The sequence below is a fragment of the Cyprinus carpio genome, chromosome A11 (assembly GCF_018340385.1).
Source record: "Cyprinus carpio isolate SPL01 chromosome A11, ASM1834038v1, whole genome shotgun sequence".
Taxonomy (NCBI): domain Eukaryota; kingdom Metazoa; phylum Chordata; class Actinopteri; order Cypriniformes; family Cyprinidae; genus Cyprinus; species Cyprinus carpio.
This window is the reverse complement of record NC_056582.1, coordinates 25,352,349-25,364,030: the sequence shown is the minus strand read 5'-3', so window position 1 is coordinate 25,364,030 and position 11,682 is coordinate 25,352,349. Positions and strand designations below refer to the sequence as shown.

Here is an 11,682-nt window from a genome sequence, read left to right as displayed (position 1 = left end):
TGCTTCGGAAATTCTTTTGAGTGCTCTAGGAACTTAAAAATGTATTTTAAGTGCCTCAAATCTCTTTTTCTCATTTAGTCTTTGCAGTTCATGCAAGAACTATTTGGATGTTTGAAGCACTTTGTTTCCAATTCTGAGGTTCTGGAGTCACCCTTTCATTACACGGAGACCTCAAAGTGCTCCGGAGGTTCCTGGAGGAACTCACATTTTAAAAAAGGTTATTGTAAGATCGGTTAACATTAAAGTGGTTCCTGGAAGATCTTACTTATAAAAGCCAGCATCTGGAAGAACCCAGAGATTATTGTGACAAAAATGAAATGACTAATTATTATTATTATTAATATTTACTTTATTGTGGCACTTGCCATGAAAAAAAAGAAGAAAAAAACTGGCATGATTAGAAAAGTTTAAATTGTCACACTTGTTCTGTTCACAGTCAAAATTGAACATCATAAATAAATTAATAAATAAATAAATAAATAACAAAAGGACATACATCTCCAAATCAGCCACAGTATATTCAACTAAAATTCTAAAATTATTTCTGAAAACACTGTTCTCAGCAATAGTGAATATATACAAATACGGTCATCCAGTGGCTACACCATGTTATTACAAATTATTTTTTTTTTTTCCTCCAGATTGCACTTTTATCTGCCTTTGTTGGATTTTAAATATATTTCGTTGTATAAATGAAATACTGCCATAACTAAAATAGGTTTATTGAAATAGGCTAAATGTTAAATCATTTGAAGATGGATAGTTTACCCTGAAACTTTAAAGTAAACATTAAAAATATTATTGAACTAAATATGGCTCAACAAATTAAAAAAACGCTAATTATAACAATCAGTACAAGAGTGTTATTTCGATTTTTTATTTCCCTAATGAAATAAGTTCACATTATTCAGAAATAATTGTTCAGGAGTTTCCGGTTATGGCGCATGAGGAGTAAACGTGTGCGCGACTTGCTCCCAAAACTTTTATGTTTATCTCTAAAACCTCAGCATTTTCATTGACATCTGACAGCATTTGTTTTATAACCTTTTCGTGACTTCATTCGATCTTGAAATGTCAAAAGGAATGGGAAAACAAGTCGATAAAGACTATAGGGGTTGCACGACTACCGATTTCTGCAAGTCGATTTCTTATTTAAAAAATACTCGAGTTACTCGACTACTTGTGGTTCATGCTACTGTAAATGAAATGACATGAAATAGTTCTTATCAATAAACGCTTATTTATTCATAGCCAAATGCAACAATTACATATGTAAACTGTCAAAACTTTATAATTGTGACATTACATATTTAAATTTCCATATAACAGCCTTTATTTGTATCTGTATAGGTATCTGTAACAATCACAATATTATTCGTATCTAGTCGGATAAAACCCGGTGGAATGTAGGCCTACAATTACTTGATAAGACCGATATGACTATCTTTTTTTTATATATATAATTTATCACTGAACAAGTATGCCGTGTTAAACTAAAATAATTATTAATTTCTAAAATAATATTTATAATGCAAGCAGAGAGATGTCATGACAAACGTTAAGTCATTATTTGAACACGACTGAATTAATTCATTGCGTATATTTTTATTACGCAGAACTCTTTAAGCAAGTCTTTTTTTTTACTTCAATAAACAAATGTGCGTGTGCCATGAAAACCAGCAAAAGATAAAGATGCAAACATGAAGGCCAAATAGAAAATGTATCTGTATCTAAGTTGATTATTAGCCTACTCTTGAGAGATTTGGTTTGGTTTTTGAGAGACTGAGACGCGCAACGCAGCTGTTTGATTGGTGAGCGCGCTGTGCTTATTCCATTCATTCATATCATATCATAGCCTAAGGTTTAAATCATTGCCTTTTAAATATATACAAATAATAGAACGTACATGATGTATTATTATAGGTGATATAACTCTTAGAGATGCACAGAGAGGCAACAGCAATGCGGTGTTTGATTTGCGCTCTTTTCTTTCATAAAGTTTACATTCATTCACTTCACACTCTATTGTGTGACTTTAGAGTTCTGTGTATAATATTGCGCTGATCCCCGGCTCAACTGTTATCTAGCAAACACCGGACTGTGCCAGCCTCAGCCGAATATTAAAGCAGAATTATTCCTTGTCCGTTATTCGTTTTTGAAGCCATTATCCGTGCCATTCCGTATAAGGTATTCTGCTTCAGGCACACCCCTAAATATTACATTACATATTTTAATTTTACATGCAACATACAGTAAAGTCATAGAAAGTAACAGCTACATGCAATATTGTAATCCTAAAATTCACGTTGTACTTGCAAACTCTGTGCATGTATTATGGTTAATGCATGCTCGGGTAGTCGACTGTTCCCGACAGCGCTGAGTAGTGTTTGAAGCAGTTGATCACTCGACTAGTCTAAGCAAGCCCTAATAAAGACAGAGAAGGTGCCTCTTCACCGGATGTTACCATTACGCTAGCCGAGATCAGTGCTTTACATGATGATCTCAGAGCATCTATTGACGTGGACTTCAAAGAATCTTTCGAAAGTTTGGCAACGAAGTTAGACAACATTCAGTCCACAGTGGTAGATCATGATCTTCACATCGGGAATCTTGAGTCCGGCTTGAACGACTCGAAGCTACGTGTTCGGGGCTCCAGAAGGATAATGAGTGGCTTAAGGCTAAAGTCTCAGATCTCGAGAGCCGCTGCCGGCGCCAAAACATTCGAATCCTGGGCTTACCCGAGTCAATCGAGGGGCCGCGTCCGAGTACATTTTTTTCCCAGCTTCTGGTCGATGTCCTTGGATCTCAGGTGTTAACCTCGCCGCCCGAGCTAGACAGAGCTCATCGTAGCCTCGCACCTAAACCAGCTCCTGGGCAGAGACCGCGACCCGTCATCTTGCGATTTCATCGCTTTCAAGTGAAGGACCTGGTCATCCTCGAATCTCGAAAAAAGGGTGAGTTGATGTATGAAGCACACAAAATTCATATCTTTGAGGATTATTGCTCTGAGGTTTTGAAACTTCGCTCCGAGTATAAGGATGTGATGTCGTCATTGTACAAACGCAGACTCAAGCCTGCGCTTCTGTTCCCTGCTAGACTGTGAATTACTCTTCCAAACCGTGAGAAGAAATGACTGGCTTCGGTTGGGGAAGCCAACAACTTCATCCAGAGCTTGGACTCATAGTAAATTGGACGGACTGTATTCTGCTATGAGTAGTCTTGATTTTTGGTATTTTTTCCCCCATTATTTTTAGGAATAGCTGGGTTGTCGGCCCCGCGGATTTGAGTCTGGACACTTGGCTAAACTGGACAAATTTGTTTCTTTTTCTCTTTCTTCAAGCTTGCTAACTACAAGGACCCTTCAAATCTCATTTTATTTACAGTTTGGTAAAAAAAAAAAAAAAAAAAAAAAAAGCAAAAAAATGTTTTGTTCTTGTTTTTGTTTCTTTGTCTGTTTTTTTTTTCTTCCCTTGCTTCTACCTTTGTCAATCTGTGTGCAATTACTATGGCTTTATATACAATTACTTTATATCCTTATATGCTACAAGAAAGGTGTACTATTGGCTGGGATGTTGGTGTGGGGGTCTCAGAAATCTTGTCTTGTTCAGGGAATTAATTATCCACGCTCGTGATGAATAACAAGATGGCACCTCGTGGTGCACTGAAATTCACCAGCTGGAACGTCAAAGGTCTGAATTCTCCAGTGAAACGAAATAAAGTTCTTAATTATTTGAAGTAAAATTGAATACTAGCGTAGCCTTTATTCAGGAAGCACACCTCAGGCCTGCAGACCATCTAAGTATTAGAAAGGCCTGGGTAGGCCAGCTCTACCACTCCAGCTTCAAGGATAGGTCCCGCAGGGTAGCTATTCTCTTCCATAAATTCAGTTCCTTTCTCCGTTTCTGAGGTCGTCTCGGACCCCAATGGGCTTTTTATTATTCTTAGAGGACAGATCAATGAAGTTCGTTTGATTTTGGCCAATATATATGGCCCTAACTGGGACTTTTTTTTAAAAAAGTTTTGTTTTCCCTCCCTGATTTGAACTCCATCCAACTAATTCTGGGTGGGGATTTTAACTGCTGCTTAGACCCTTTTCTGGACCATTCCTCATCTAGGCCATGTGCACAGTCTAAGTCCAGCAGGACGATTCAGTTATTCATGGAGCAATATGCTATTTCTGATGTTTGGTGTTTTTTTTAATTCTAGCACAAAACAGTTTTCTTTCTTTTCCCCTGTACATCATACTTTCTCCCGCATTGATTACGTTCTTGTTGATAACAAGTCTTTCAATGTCCCGGTCTCCTTGGCATTTTAACTCTCTGCTTCTCAATGATTCTAATTTTATTTCTCTCATTAATGATCATATTGACCTTTTTATCTCCACAAATATTTCCCCTGACGTTTCAGCTAAGACAATTTGGGAGGCATGTAAGGCTTATTTAAGGGGAGAAATCATTTCATATTCAGCTTATAAGAGAAAAATGATGAATGAAAGGAGAGCTAATCTTTTGAATACTTTGGCAGACCTCCAGTCTAATTGTGTTAATTCTACAAACTCAGATGACATTGTTAAATTTCTCACAACAAAGACAGAGTTTTATTTACTTACTACAACTATCATTATTCCAAAGTCTTTTTTTGTTACACTCGATAGCTCTATTTCTAGTTTTCTTTGGAATAAAAAAACCCCAAAGATTCGGAAAGGCATTCTGCAGAAAACAAAACAATTAGGTGGTCTAGCTCTTCCTGATTTTCTAATATATTATTGGGCAGCAAATATACGCACCACTCTTTACTGGTTCCAGCCAAGCAACTCCGTCAACTCCCCATCCTGGCTGCATATTGAGAATGCCTCATGTAAATCATCTTCCCTGGCGGCTCTTTTATACCTCCCATATACATTGTCCCCAATTAAATATTCAAATAATATAATTGTTAAAAACAGTCTTAAAATCTGGACCCAATTTTTGCGACATTTCGGTCTTCATAATACTCCCCTGTTATCCCCAATACATTCTAACCCATTGTTTTAACCCTCCATTTTAGACAGTGCTTACACCTCTTGGAGAGACCTTGGGTTGGTTTCTATTGCTGACCTTTACGTCGATGGTGTTTTTGCCTCTTTTAAACAGTTGACTTCTCAGTTTAATATTTCCAAAAAAAAAAAAACAACAACATTTTTTCAGATATTTACAAATTCAAGATTTTGTATGAAAAAATGGTCAACTTTCCAAATGCACCTCTCCCTTCAGATTTAGACACCATTCTGGGTATTGATCCTTGTGCTAAAATCGGTTCTGAGATTAACGAGGAGACATGGATGACAGTCCTGAACAGGGTTTACACCTCATCCCTCTGTGCACGTCACAGGCTCATACAGTGCAAGGTGGTTCATAGAGCCCACTGGTCAAAGACCAGGTCAGCACACATTAACCCGTCTATTGACTCGGAGTGTGACAAGTGTCATTCTGGTTCAGCCACTTTAATTCACATGTTCTAGTCCTGCCCTGCCCTGTCTTCCTTTTGGAGACAAATTTTTGTCTCATTGTCAGCCATTACCTCGGCGGATATCCCACTCTGTCCAGTCACAGCTTTATTTGGGGTTCTCCTGCCTGGCCATTCTTTGCCTTCTCGCTTTTCAGATTTTGAAGTCTTTCTGACTCTTTTAGCTAGGCGTTTAATTCTATTGATTTGGAAAAGCCCTCACCCTTCATCTTACACTCGCTGGATAAGAGATGTTCTTTATTTTATGAAACTGGAGAAAATAAGGTACTCTTTTCACCGACTTAGCACCATTTTCATCAAGCTTTGACAACCCCTTCGTGAGCATATCAAAACTCTCCAGCTTGACCCTGATACTAATTTTGTATTGCCTGGCCAATACACTGCTATGTTTACTGTTACTGTATCCCAATGTTTTTTTTTTTTTTGTTTTTTTTTTTTTTTGAGGGGAAAAGAATCCTCAGTGCATCTTCTTACTGTAATGTTTTGTGTATTTTCATCTTCCCATGTTTCTGTAAATTTTGTAATTTTTTTTAGTAATGATAAAAAAAATCTATCTATCTATATGTCTGTCTGTCTATCTATCTATCTTTGTAAACAAGTAATTGTTAACTATGATGTTACTTTATTGCACCAACTTTGCATAGATAGTAGCACAAAACACCATTTCACAAAAATAAACATAAGCAAGCAAACAAACAAATAAATAAACCTTATTAGTGAGCATGACCCGGGACTCTACTAAAACAGCCCCCCCCCCCCAATGTTGAAACCAAAACTAAGCCCTTGACCACAACACAACAGAGTTCATAAACCAATGTAAATGTCTACATCTCTATATAGATTCTGTGTTGCTGTGGACGCTTGAATTCAGTAGTATTCTAATGTTATTATATACTGCTAATTATAATATTATATAATATTTTAAAAGAATATTTTGAACATTTTCATATTATTTTACAGAAACTTGTATAAATAATAATCAACATTATTTATATACCTTTTTCCACAAATGAAGATATTTCTAGATGTCAGGAGTGAAGACATGAAAATGCATTATTTCAGAATAAGCTCAATTCACAGCACATGTGCAGAGACATATAAATTCAATAATAGATTTCAACAAAGTGACACATGAACAGAGAAATGAAACTGATGTATACTGACCCCCAGTGGACACAAGAGAGATCAACACGACACTCACAACTGATGATGCCCTTCAGTATATAGCCTTCCGTACAACAATATATCGAGAAAAACAGCGACCATAAATGTAAAGAAACAAAGTTGATTCTCAGGTTTTCCTAACAAGCACTATACTTATTTTTTATTTTTTAAAATAAACCAAGAATGGTGTTTTTTTTTTTTTTTAAAATAACCCCAAAAAAAAAAAAAAAGAAGCCCAAAGTAAAATACGTGGTAAACATTTGTCGTTTTGCATAATTTTAATGAAATAATAAAGACCTGGAGAAAATCTGTCGAACGTTTTATTGGCATATTAAAAATAATTGTAACATTGGCAAAGGATATGTCCTACTTATTTTCAAATTTACATGTGGTGAACGTTTTTGGACACAAAAGCTATAGATTAATTTGAAAATGTTGCGTATAATAATGTGAAATAAAAGTTTTATGACCTTCGTTTGTGATGTTCTGTGATATTTATTGTGCATTGTGTGCTGCTGTCTCACTCCTTATAACAGAAAGATCACAGCGCATCTCAGTTCTACACACATTATCATAGTTTAGTTTTTTTTTTTTGGCAATTTCACTTTTTCAGGTAGAAAAATGGCAGGAATATTTATAAAAAGTTGAACAAAAATAATTTACTGAACAAGCATTATACTTAAATTAAAAATATGTAATTAGATCATTTAGATTTTAAAAACTGAAACGCAAATGATACTAAAAAATAGCAGCACATAATGTTTCCAGATTTTTAATTATAAAATTCATTATTTTAATTTTGCATTTGATAGCTGAGTAAATTCATTTATTATAACTGACAGGTGTGATGATCAGTGGGCTTGAGTTTTTACCTCCATGATTAAGGTCTGGGCTAAAAAATGGATAGAGTTTTTCAGTGAAAGACTGAGCAGTGAAAGAGTAGATATGAGAGCTGGACTCCACATCATAAAAGGGAGACCCAGACCCTCCTCATAATACACAAACACACCGACCCTGCTGCGGCTTCACTCTCAGAGACAGAGAGACAGGAGTATCCTCACCGGCATCATATTCATCTCCATTCCTCAGAACCACAGTCCAGTATCCATCACTGTGACTCAGTGTGATCTGTCCCTTCCTGTTAATGGATTCTCTGGCCACTCCTAAATCCCATTTAGTCTTTCCCTTCACCTGCACCTCAAAATAAAATCTCCCTGAGGAGAATCCCTCCTTTCCCATGGATTCTGGACATGGATCAAATCTCTCTGGTTTGTTTGGGAGTTTCTGTCTAATGTCTCCATGTCTCACTTGTTTTCCATCATCAGACAGAATGAGTTTAGGATGAGCTGTATCAGGATCCAGAGGTCACATCCACTGAGAAAACAGAGAATACAGATATTCTGTGATGCTGATGTTTTTAATATTTAATCCAGTGTTTAATCAGATTGTAGTGCAGTAATGAAGCAGTGAGTGTATGAATGTAAACTAGTGTAGTGCAGACAGCACACTGTAACATGCATACTGCTGCATCCACTTCAGCTCTGTAGAGACTAATGACAAGAAAACATCATCAGATCTGAAGCTTATATTTAAAGGATAGAGTACACTATCATGTTTTTCTCTCTGATCAGTGTGTGTATTGATGTACCAGTTAGTGTGAGGTTTCTCATCTATAGTGTCCTTCAGTTGAGTCAGAGCTCTCCTCAGAGTCTCCAGACTCTCATCAGTCTTCATACTGATCTCAGTCCAGTTCCTGGTGTTTCTAGGGCTGCACAGGGATGAGTGAATCTACAGCAGGAGAGAGGAGAAATCCTTCAGCATGTCATATCCTGCATCATCATTGATCAGAGAGATCATGTTTGACTGACCTGTAGGAGGTGGAGGTGATATCTTCAGTGTGTGAGAGCTGCTCCAGCTCAGTGTTTCTCACTCTTTAGCTCAGTGATCTCCTGCTCCAGCTCTTCAATCAGCTCTCGCTCCTGTTTCTCTGCTGCTTTCTGCTGCTCCTCCATATCTCCAGCAGTTCAGTCTGATGTCTCTCAATGGAGCGGATGAGATCAGTGAAGAGCTCGACACGGACTGCTTTCTCCTTCTCTGTATTTCTCTGGTCAACCAGGACAGGCAACAAATTATGAGCAGTGTTTGCTAACAGAAGAATCTGTAACTATTGCTCATGCATTATTATTTTTCACATACATAGACTACATGTGTTTTCAGAATCCCTCAAATGAAGTATTAAACGTCACCCTGCACCCTGGACGAGAGCAGAACAAGCCCTGGACATTTTAGTTGTATATTTTAGTGTGATAGTCATCTGTGAAGGGCTGTCACTCATTCGTTTGATTGTTTTTGTTATTGTTATGTCTTTTCAGTGTCTCTAAACTTTGAAGTCTGTTTCAATAATAAATATTTACATTTATTTTATTCTATTATTTTAAACTCACTTTTCTGACTTCTGCTGAGTGTTTGATGTCTTGAATCTTCTTGATTCTGTTCTTGATCATCAGCTGCACGTCTTTCTGTGTCTTCATCAGTTCAGTCTATAGAGAGAACAACACAGACACGTTTATCATAACACAGATTAAACTCACAATATGTTTTCATAATGAACTTTTATTTCACAACATGAAATAAAATCTGATTCCTCATGATATTAGTCCTTTTAAAAGAATAATAACTTCTACCTTCTTCTCTTGACTCTCCTCTTCTATAGGAACAGTGTTGTGGTTCTTGTGGTCTTTCACAGAGCAGATTGAACACACACATGTCTGATCATCTCTACAGAACAGATCCAGAGGTCTCTCATGTTTCTGACATATATAGTCCTCCAGATTACTCACAGGATCCATCAGTTTGTGTTTCTTCAAACGTGTCACTCTCAAATGCGGCTCCAGGTGAGTTTCACAGTAAGAGCTCTGACACACCAGACACGACTTCAGCGCTTTCAGCTTTCTTTCCTCACAGAAGTCACACAGAACTTCAGGCTTTTTCTCAGGACTTTTCTTCTTATAGTGATCTATGAGCTCTCGGAGTGTGGTATTAATCTTGAGATCAGGTCTTTGTTTGAATGTTTCTTTACAGTATGGACAGCTGCAGGTCTGGCTGTTGTCCCAGCACTTATTCAGACAGATCTTGCAGAAGTTGTGTCCACATGGAGTCGTGACTGGATCAGTGAACACATCCAGACATACAGAGCACTGAATCTCCTCAGACAGGGAACTCATGGAGGATGACATTGCTGGGAAAGAGACATTATTTAGGATTAGTGTGAACTCCTTCAATACTGTTTATGAAGAATCCCAATGATGCACCTCATGAAGCTGGTTGAATGTAAAGAGTGTTTAGAGACAAAAAGTGCTGAAGAAACTCAATATATAAGAGATCATGTACAGTCAGCTGGTTATTATTGTAAATGAACCCAGACAAGCTGATCAGAACCTAAATGTTAAGCTCATTACATAACCACTTTACCTAAAAAATAAATAAATAAATATGAATATATATATATTCTGGTTAAGCTGAAATTATTTGATCTGCTTTACATTCCTGAACTGTACATATTCAATATTATAAAAGAAAAGTCAAAGTGTTTTTCTCTTAATTATTGACTTACATGGAGGCTCATGTTCAATACTCTGTCTCCTGGTTTTTTCTTGATGTTAGTGAAGATTCTGCAATTGTTCTTTCCCTCTTAAAAGCCTTTTAAAGAAAAATATATAGTTTTTTTTTTATAGTACCCATAGATAGTTTAACTGTTAAATGTGAGAACTGATTAGTGATGGAAACACAATCATTCGTTTGAAACAAAGTGAGAGACTCGTAAACTTACTGAGCAATCTGAACTATGACTGCTCTTTAAAGAAAGTACAAAGTACAAGCTCTATTATTTTCCAACAAAACATATCCTTTCCAAAAACATGTATATATTAGATCCAACTTTCCACAAAATATATTTTATTGTGTTATGTTATTGTGTTTTTCAGCTGCAGTGAAGCAGGATTGGTGTTCAGTTGTGTCTGCAGGTAATTTACTTCCTGTTTTTATCTGTTTTTCTTTATGTCGGGTGACAAAATGACAGAAACACCAAACTTTGTTCCAATCTAATGACATACTGTTAACACAATTCTGATATCATTTCAGGTGCAGTAAACAACTAAAGTATCTGAGTATTTTGACACGCTTAAACCTGCTTGTGTTCAACTCATTCCAGTCTGACATAAACCCTACTAAACCAGACCCACTGCCATCAGCAGAAACCTGTTCAGCACAATCTCTCTTATATTTCTATCACTTACCTGTGAGTATCAGATGTGTTCACAAGGGTCTCTGATCTAACGACTCAATATTCTGTTTGTTTAAAGAGTTCGATGGTTTCAGGTGTTCATTTTGTTGTTGATCAAGTTAGTTCGTCTCTTTCTCTGAGTCTCCCTCCTCACTGAACTACAGTGATGTCAGAGCTCCTCCTGTTATTCCACATTTACATTCATGTTGCTTCATGTGTGTGTGTTTGTATGTTTCTGTCAGCGTACGCAATTACATATCGGGATTTATTTTAGGCGTTTTCCATAAAGGTTTTTTTATGGGAGGAATCGCGTAATTAAAGCTGCGTTCGTGAGTTGGGTCTTTTAAAAACCACTGTTTTAACGATTAAGCCACGTGAAGCTTTTTCTTCTTCTTTTTTTATTTTTATTTATTAAATTATTATTTGGTTAGTTCCATCAACATTCAAAATCATAAGGCAAAAAAGTACAAGCAGATTAATGCAATGTCGTACAGTTAAAAGCATGTAAAACAAGAACAGACAACAAAAAAATAAACTGAACATAAAAATATTATTTTCTTAAAAAGGCTAGAGGCTCTAATATTAGGGAAGTGAACGTTACATACATTTTGAAAAGAACTTTAGAAGTTTATTTTATTAGCTATTGTTTTGTGATCCTATTGGAAAATGTTTCAAATATCGACTACTTTAAGATCAAGTGTTAAAAAGAATATATGATGGTTCTTTGGAGG

The 11,682-nt window shown here is 36.5% G+C and overlaps 1 protein-coding gene and 1 pseudogene across 1 annotated transcript in view; one reads left to right on the top strand and one right to left on the bottom strand.

Annotated features, from left to right (window-relative positions):
* Positions 1-11,682, top strand: part of LOC109091652 (ERO1-like protein alpha) — a 135,679-nt gene that overhangs the window by 85,560 nt on the left and 38,437 nt on the right. The window lies entirely within an intron of this gene.
* Positions 7,426-9,907, bottom strand: LOC109107912 (annotated as a pseudogene).